The 7,172-nt window shown below is 47.2% G+C and overlaps 1 pseudogene; it reads left to right on the top strand.

Annotated features, from left to right (window-relative positions):
* The first annotated feature begins 1,480 nt into the window (after nt 1-1,480).
* Nucleotides 1,481-6,542, top strand: LOC150065314 (olfactory receptor 10AC1-like; annotated as a pseudogene).
* The last annotated feature ends 630 nt before the right edge of the window (nt 6,543-7,172 follow it).

The raw sequence follows: 7,172 nt of genomic DNA, 5'->3' as shown, positions 1-7,172 counted from the left end.
CATGCATTATTTGGATACCTTGCTTATTTACACACACACACACACACACACACACACACACACACACACACGAGTTTTTCTCATCTTGATATTTACTCATTCCTCAGTCCTTTCTGACTGGAGTTGTGTCTAACACTGGCCCACAGCCTGGGACTGAAGGACTGACAGCCTTTAGTGAAGTGGTGGGACTCCTCCTTAGATGCTGGAGACTCAATGCTCCTGTTGATTCTGCCCGTGTCAGCTGGCCTTCAAGAACAAAAGGTGGGTCCCTGCTGCCACTACCCAGGTATACTAGATTTAGGGATGCTTTTGGAGACTGCAGAGCTTGGAGCCTCCTTCAAAGAGGACAGATGAGAAATCTGAGACCCAAGCAAAAACAGGTGACCTGGGCCATGTTACCTGCCACAGGACTAAAACCCAAATCCTGACCCAGGCCCAGATTCCTTTGCTACTTGGGGCTGCCCCAGACACGAATGAAGCATACCTTCTCTCAGGCACAACATGCACACACACACACACACACACACACACACACACACACACACACACACACACACACACAGGCACAGACCACCAAGAGCCTTCTGGTGACAACATTGGTGTCAGTCCCTTCTAAGGTTCATAAGTAGCCTCAGCCATGTTACTTTTGGTTTTCTATCTGCCTTGCCAACTTCCTATTCTGTACTAAACTAGCGTCCTCACATTCCTTTATGGTCTTTTGAAACATCAAAAGATCATTTGGACTTATTCTGTTTTGGTTTTAGTTTTTACAGTGTTAGGCATCAAAGCCAGCACTCTCCCCTTGTGTACATCTTTAGTATCCCTAAAAATGTCTCATTTTTTAAGTTTCTGCATGCCAGCATTGGGATTTGAACTCAGAGTCTTGGCTTTTTGCTCCTGTGGTAAGCTGGCACTCTACCACTTGAACCATAGCTCTATTTCTGGCTTTGGGATGGCTAATTAGAAATGAGGATCTCACAGACTCCTGCCTGGGCTGGCTTTGAAACTTGATCCTCAGACCTTATCCTCTTGAAGAGCTAGGATTACAAGCATAAACCACCTGCATCTGGCTATCTTTTATTTATTTTAAGAAACAGTAGATAGGTTTGTTTGGGTATAAAAGCCATATCACTGTGTGTGTGTGTGTGTGTGTGTGTGTGTGTGTGTGTGTGTGTGTTGTGTTGGTACTAGGGTTTGAGATACGAACCTCACACTATCACTAGGCATTTTCTCTCATAGCTGATGTTTTACCATCAGCCTCCAGTCCGGCATTTTCTGGTTAATTGGAGATAGAGTCTTGCACCATGATTCTCAGATTGCAGATATGATCCACCAGTGCCTGGCTTACAAACTCCACTTTTGATCATGCCACAAAAGAGCAGAATAGGAAGATACAGCCTATCTAGTCCCTCGATGATACAGAAGAGCAATACATCTCTCTTCTCCTAGTGGCTGCCCAAGATGCTCAGCGCAGGGGCTGATGGTCAGGTTCTACATAAGGACCTTCTTGTGATACAGGCTTCCTGGGATGAGAGGAGCTATAGCTAAACATCAAGAAATTGCCCTAGTGCGGTGGGGTCTCCCCTCAGCCTGCTCTGAGGGTCTCATGGGCTGGATGACAGGTGAAATACCTTGAAGGAAGCAATGATCCAACCTTGCCAGGTGAGGCTGACTCTTCTCCTTCCTCTCTCTTTCTCTCCCTCCCTCCCCCCATCTTTCACCCTCTCATTCCTCCCCTCCCTCCTTCCTTTCCCAACTTTCCTCCCTCTTTCCCCTTCCTTCCTTCTTTCCTTCCTTCTTTCCTTCCTTCCTTCCTTCTTTCCTTCCTTCCTTCCTTCCTTCCTTCTTTCCTTCCTTCCTTCCTTCCTTCCTTCCTCCCCTCCCTCCTTCCCTCCTTTCCTTCCTTCCTGAAGTACTGGGACTCAAGCCCAGGACCTTGAGCGTCCTATGTGGCACTCTACTGCTGACTCCAACTCTTTTATTTAAACTGGCTATTTTTTTTAATAGAATGCTAGAAGAACCAAAGCCCAGGCTGGCTAGTATATAAAATGAGATGACTTTGAAAATCACGAATGTCAAAAAGGGCTGGAGGCATGATTCAAGTGGCAAAGCACATTATCTAGAAAGTGCAATGCTGAGTTCAATCCCAGTCCTGCCAAAAAAAGGTGATGTGTGTGTGTGGGGGGGGCGGTTCTTCTTGGAAATCTAATTCAGGTATTCCTGCTAAATCTAAGAAATGTTGTGGGAAAGATAGTGTAGTGGCACATTCCTATGTTCCCAGGTACCAAGAGGCCGAGGTAGGAAGATCAAAGTCTGAGTCTTGCCCAAGGATAAAAACGTAAGACCCTATTCAGAAAGTAATAGAAAAAGACAACTTTAAAAAGGGCTGGAGGGCTGGTTCGGAAGTAGAGCACTTACCCAGGAAGTTCAAGGTCCTGAGTAGTTTGCAAACAACAAAGACAAATCCAACTCAAATCTTTGATTCCAGGAGACTGAATTTCGCAGCCTTGCTGTAGAACAGTGGAATCAGAGGGTAACACCAAGCCTGCCCGGGGGACAGGACATTACTCCAAAAGTGGTGTTCTGAGCACCACAGTGAAGAATGAAGAGAATGTTTCCAGGTAGATAATGCAGGGACTGCACGGAATTCTAGGAAACAGGAACAGAATGTACAAAGATAAGGTGTGCATGGAAAGAGCATCCTGCCTCCCAATGGGGTCCTAGTACATAAAGGAGGACAAAGATACTTGTCTTTCTGAGCCTGTCTTCTTCACTTATAAAGTTCTTTGGTTCTATCCATGTTGTTACCACTAACTGGAGTTCATTCTTTTTTATGACTATATAGTTTTCCATTGCATACACATCACATTGTCCTTCTCTACTCATCAGTCGATAGACACTTAAGGTTGTTCCCATTTCCTGGCCCTTATAAACAATTCTGTAGATCTCTTGAACACATTGATTTCATTTCTTTTTTGGTAGGATTGGCATTTGAACTCAGGCATTCTATAGCTTGAACCATGTCTCCATTCCTTTTTGCTTTTAGTTTGTTTGTCAGATAGGGTCTTGTGCTGACTTGATTTCTTGGACTGTAATTGTACTACTTCTGCCTTCTAAATAGCTGGGATTACAGGCATGTGTCACCACACCAAGCACTGATTTTATTCTTTTGGAAATACATTATAGATAATATATTAATTCTGTTTGTAATATCAGAAGAGAAGAATGGGATGAAAGAAAACTTTGATCCCAATTCCACAACAAGAAATAATAAGTGAAAAACTGGAATCTCTTCTTGGGAAAAAGGTTGCTGTAGTTGGTAGTTTGCAAAGGTAAATAGGAGCATCAAGCAAGATTGTAAAGGCCTGTAATCCCTTCCCTTCAGAGGCTAAAGCCAAAGGATTGCAAGCTCAAGGCCAGCCTGGGCTGCAAAGTGAATCCCCTTCTCTATTTTTTTTCCCAAGGTGCCAACTCAAATTCAGTATCTGACACTTGCTTTTGTTCATTGGCTCGTGCTCTATGACCTGAGCCACTGAGTTGGTTTTTTTACTTTTTTTTCTCCTCCTCCTCCTCTTCTTCTTCTTCTTTTTTTTTGTGTGAAAACTCTTCTCACAAACAGAAAAGTGATTAAAAAGAGGCTGAGTAAAGGGCCAGGAGTCTGGCCTAGTGGTAGAGTGCTTACCTAGCATGTACAAAGACCTGTGTTCTCTTCCATACCACATACATAGAGAAAGCTGGAAGTGAGGGCCGGGAATTTGGTCTAGTGGTAGAGTGCTTGCCTTGCATGCCGAAAGATCTGGGTTCGATTCCTCAGTACCACATACATAGAAAAAAGCCAGAAGTGGTGCTGAGGCTCAAGTGGTAGCGCTCTAGCTTTGAGAAAGTCCAAGGACAGTGTTCAGGCCCTGTACTCAAGCCCAGGACTGGCAAAAAAAGAAAAGAAAAGAAAAGAAATTGAAAAAGTTGGAAGGGGTGCTGTGACTCAAGTGGGAGAGCGCTAGCCTTAAGAAAGCCCAAGGACAGTGCTCAGATCCTGAGTTCAAGCCCCAGGACTGGCAAAAACAAAGAAAGAAAGAAAGAAAAAAGAAGCAGGCTGACTAGAAAGCAGAGTGCCGGTGGTTCACTCCCACAAACCTAGCTACTCAGGAGGATGAGATCCGAGGATCTAGATCTGAAGACAAATATAAGACTTTTTGTGGAGGGAGGAGGGGTTAGTTATGGGGCTTGAACTCTGGGCCTGGTTGTTGTCCCTGAGCTCTTCAAGCTCAAGGCTATTGCTCTACCACAGAGTCACTCCAGTTTTCTGGTGGTTAATTGGAGATAAGAAAGAGTCTTTCTTGTCTGCCTGGCTTTGGACTGGATCCTCAGATCTTAGCCTCCTGAATAATTAGGATTACAGCATGAGCCACTGGCACCTGGCTCCAAGAAACTTTTATCTCAATTAACCAGCAAAAAGCCATCAGCCTTGAGCAAAAATAAAGAAAAGAAAGAAAGAAAGAAAACCAAGGGAGAAGACCCTGACCCTGAGTTAAAATTCCACATTAGCACCAAAAGTAGAGGGGGGATGGGAGGAGAAAGAAACAAAATCTCAAAGATGGATGAGACAAAGCAGACTAGGGAAGGTGAGGAGGGGGATTGGTCTGTTTACACAGTGCTAGAAAGTTGTATCTCCCTGTAGAGGTGGCAGGGGCAGAGGAAGGTGGACAGACCTCTGTGAACCCAAGTGTCTAGCTTTATGAACCACTTCATCTTCATGGTTTTATCCGCAGGAATGCCCAGCTCTGTCTCTCAGAACCCGCTGATTCTGTGTGGCAGTCGTCCAGGGGAAACCTGAACCCCTCCAGCTGTCTTACTGCCCTAGAACGGCCCCTGGTCCTCAGAGCTAAGAGTTGGAAAGAGGATGCCTGGCTCCTTAGGTATGGACCATGGGAAATTGAAAAAGGCTAGAAGCAGGCCAGGTATAGAAGCTCATATATGTAATCCCAGATACTCAAAAGGGAGAAATTGTGAAGATGGTGTTTCAAGGCTAGTGTGGGCATAAAGTTGTTGAGACCCATTCCCAACCAATAAAAGCTGTGCAGGGTAGTATGTGCTTGTCATCTCAGCTACAGGGGATGTGTAAATAGGAGGATCATTTTCCAAGCAAAAAACATGAAATTCTATCTAAAAAAAATAATAATAACGAAAACAAATAGGACTCAGGGCATTGTTCCGGGGGTATAATAATGCCTTAAGTTTAAGTCCCAGTACAAAAAAAAATAAAAGTAAAGAAAAAGAAAAATCAAGAAGAAAATCCAGGGACACTGAAGAAGCCAGGTCTGAAGGAGACATGCGATTCCTGGAAGCACACAGGCCCAGCAGGAAGGGTGGACGGTGGTGGCACGTCAATTCCTAGAGGACTTTGGGACTTTTTCCTGTATCAATGAAGGGACTTCAAGCCCCTAAGGGAGCATGGATAGGAGTGTAGTAAGCCCAAGAAAGACTTCAGAAGTCTGATGTCATGTTCTGGGGCCCCAGAGGTGGGGGACAGGGAGGAGGTGTAATACCATGCTGCCTCTCTTCTAGGCCCCAACACAAGCTACTGGCCTGAGTCTAATTGGACATCCCCACAGGAGTTTGTTATCCTGGGCTTCTCCGGGTGGCCACAGGGCCTTCGAATGCTGCTCTTTGCCCTCCTGCTACCACTCTACCTGGCTACCCTGGCAGGGAACCTGCTCATCTTGGGCCTGGCCCTGGCAGAGCCTGCCCTCCATACACCCATGTACTTCTTCCTGGGTGCCCTGTCCACGGTAGAGGTGGCTTACACACTGGTCCTCACCCCCAGAATGCTGGCTGGCTTCCTCCTGCCTCCAGGAGGCCAGGCCGTGGCCCCCTCCACCTGTGCTGCCCAGATGGGCCTTTTTGTAGCTCTGGGAGGCTCTGAGTGCCTATTGCTGGCAGCCATGGCCTTGGACCGCTACCTGGCCATCTGCCACCCACTCTACTACCCCCAGCTCATGACCACAGGGCTGTGCTGGGGCCTCCTGGCCTCCTGCTGTGTGGGTGGCTCTGTTTTAGCCCTAGGTCTCACCACTGCCATATTCCGGCTGCCCTTCTGCCAAGGTGGTCTTGTCAACCATGTCTTCTGTGATCTTCCTGCGGTGCTGGTGCTGGCCTGTGGGAACAGAGACCTGCAGGAGCATGTGCTCCTGGCAGCCTGCATGCTGCTGCTGGTGCTCCCACTCCTCCTCATTCTGCTGTCCTACACCAGGGTGCTAGTGGTGATCATGGGAGTAGGGGACACAGCCGGGCGCCGTAAAGCCTTCAACACAGTGGCGTCCCACCTCACAGTGGCTGTTCTCCACTATGGCTGTGCCACGGCCATGTACGCCAGACCCCTCAGAAGCCGCTCCTTGGAGGAGGACAAATTGGTGTCACTCATCTACATCAACCTCACACCACTGCTCTACCCGGCCATCTACACACTTCGCAATCGGGACATGCAGGGCGCCCTGCTACGGGTAGTCGGCCACAGGATGAGCCAAGATGCAGATCCTACCTAACTTCGGTTGCCAGGCAATGGACACCATGATGGTGTCCCCTTCAGATGGACATTGCAGAGCCATCCATGGCTCCCCAAACCTGCAGGAGGCAAACCTGACTGTAGCATGCAAATACCTCAAAATCAGAATCCAGCTCTGCTCATCTTCTGTGAACACACCAAGTGGATAGTCCTTCCTTCTTTCTCTCCCTCCCTCCCTTCTCCTTCCTTCCTTCCTTCCTTCCTTCCTTCCTTCCTTCCTTCCTTCCTTCCTTCCTCACATCCTCCCTACCTCCCTTCCTTCCTTCTTTCCTTTCTTTCCTCCCTTCCTTTTCCCTTCTTTACTGCTTTCTCCTTAGTTTCTCTTTGCTTCCTCCCTCCTTCCTTCATTCTCTTCCTCATTCCCTTCCTCTCCCTCTCTCTCCTTCCTTCTCCCTGTCTCCTCTCTTGCTCCTTTCCCTTCCCCCTCCCCTTTCTTCCTTCATGTAGTACTAAACACTGAACCCAGGGCCTCATGCTTTGCTAGCAAGCACTGTCACTTAATCCCTGCCCCAAATCTACAGTGCTTTTGCTCTTAGTTTGTTTTCCAGATGGTCTCATTAAAACTCTGTCCCAGCTGTCCTTGAACAGAGATTCACCTGAACAACTGGGG

Source organism: Megascapheus bottae, chromosome 3 (assembly GCF_031878675.1).
Source record: "Megascapheus bottae isolate mThoBot1 chromosome 3, mThoBot2.hap1, whole genome shotgun sequence".
Lineage (NCBI taxonomy): Eukaryota > Metazoa > Chordata > Mammalia > Rodentia > Geomyidae > Megascapheus > Megascapheus bottae.
This window is presented reverse-complemented; position numbering and strand designations above follow the sequence as displayed.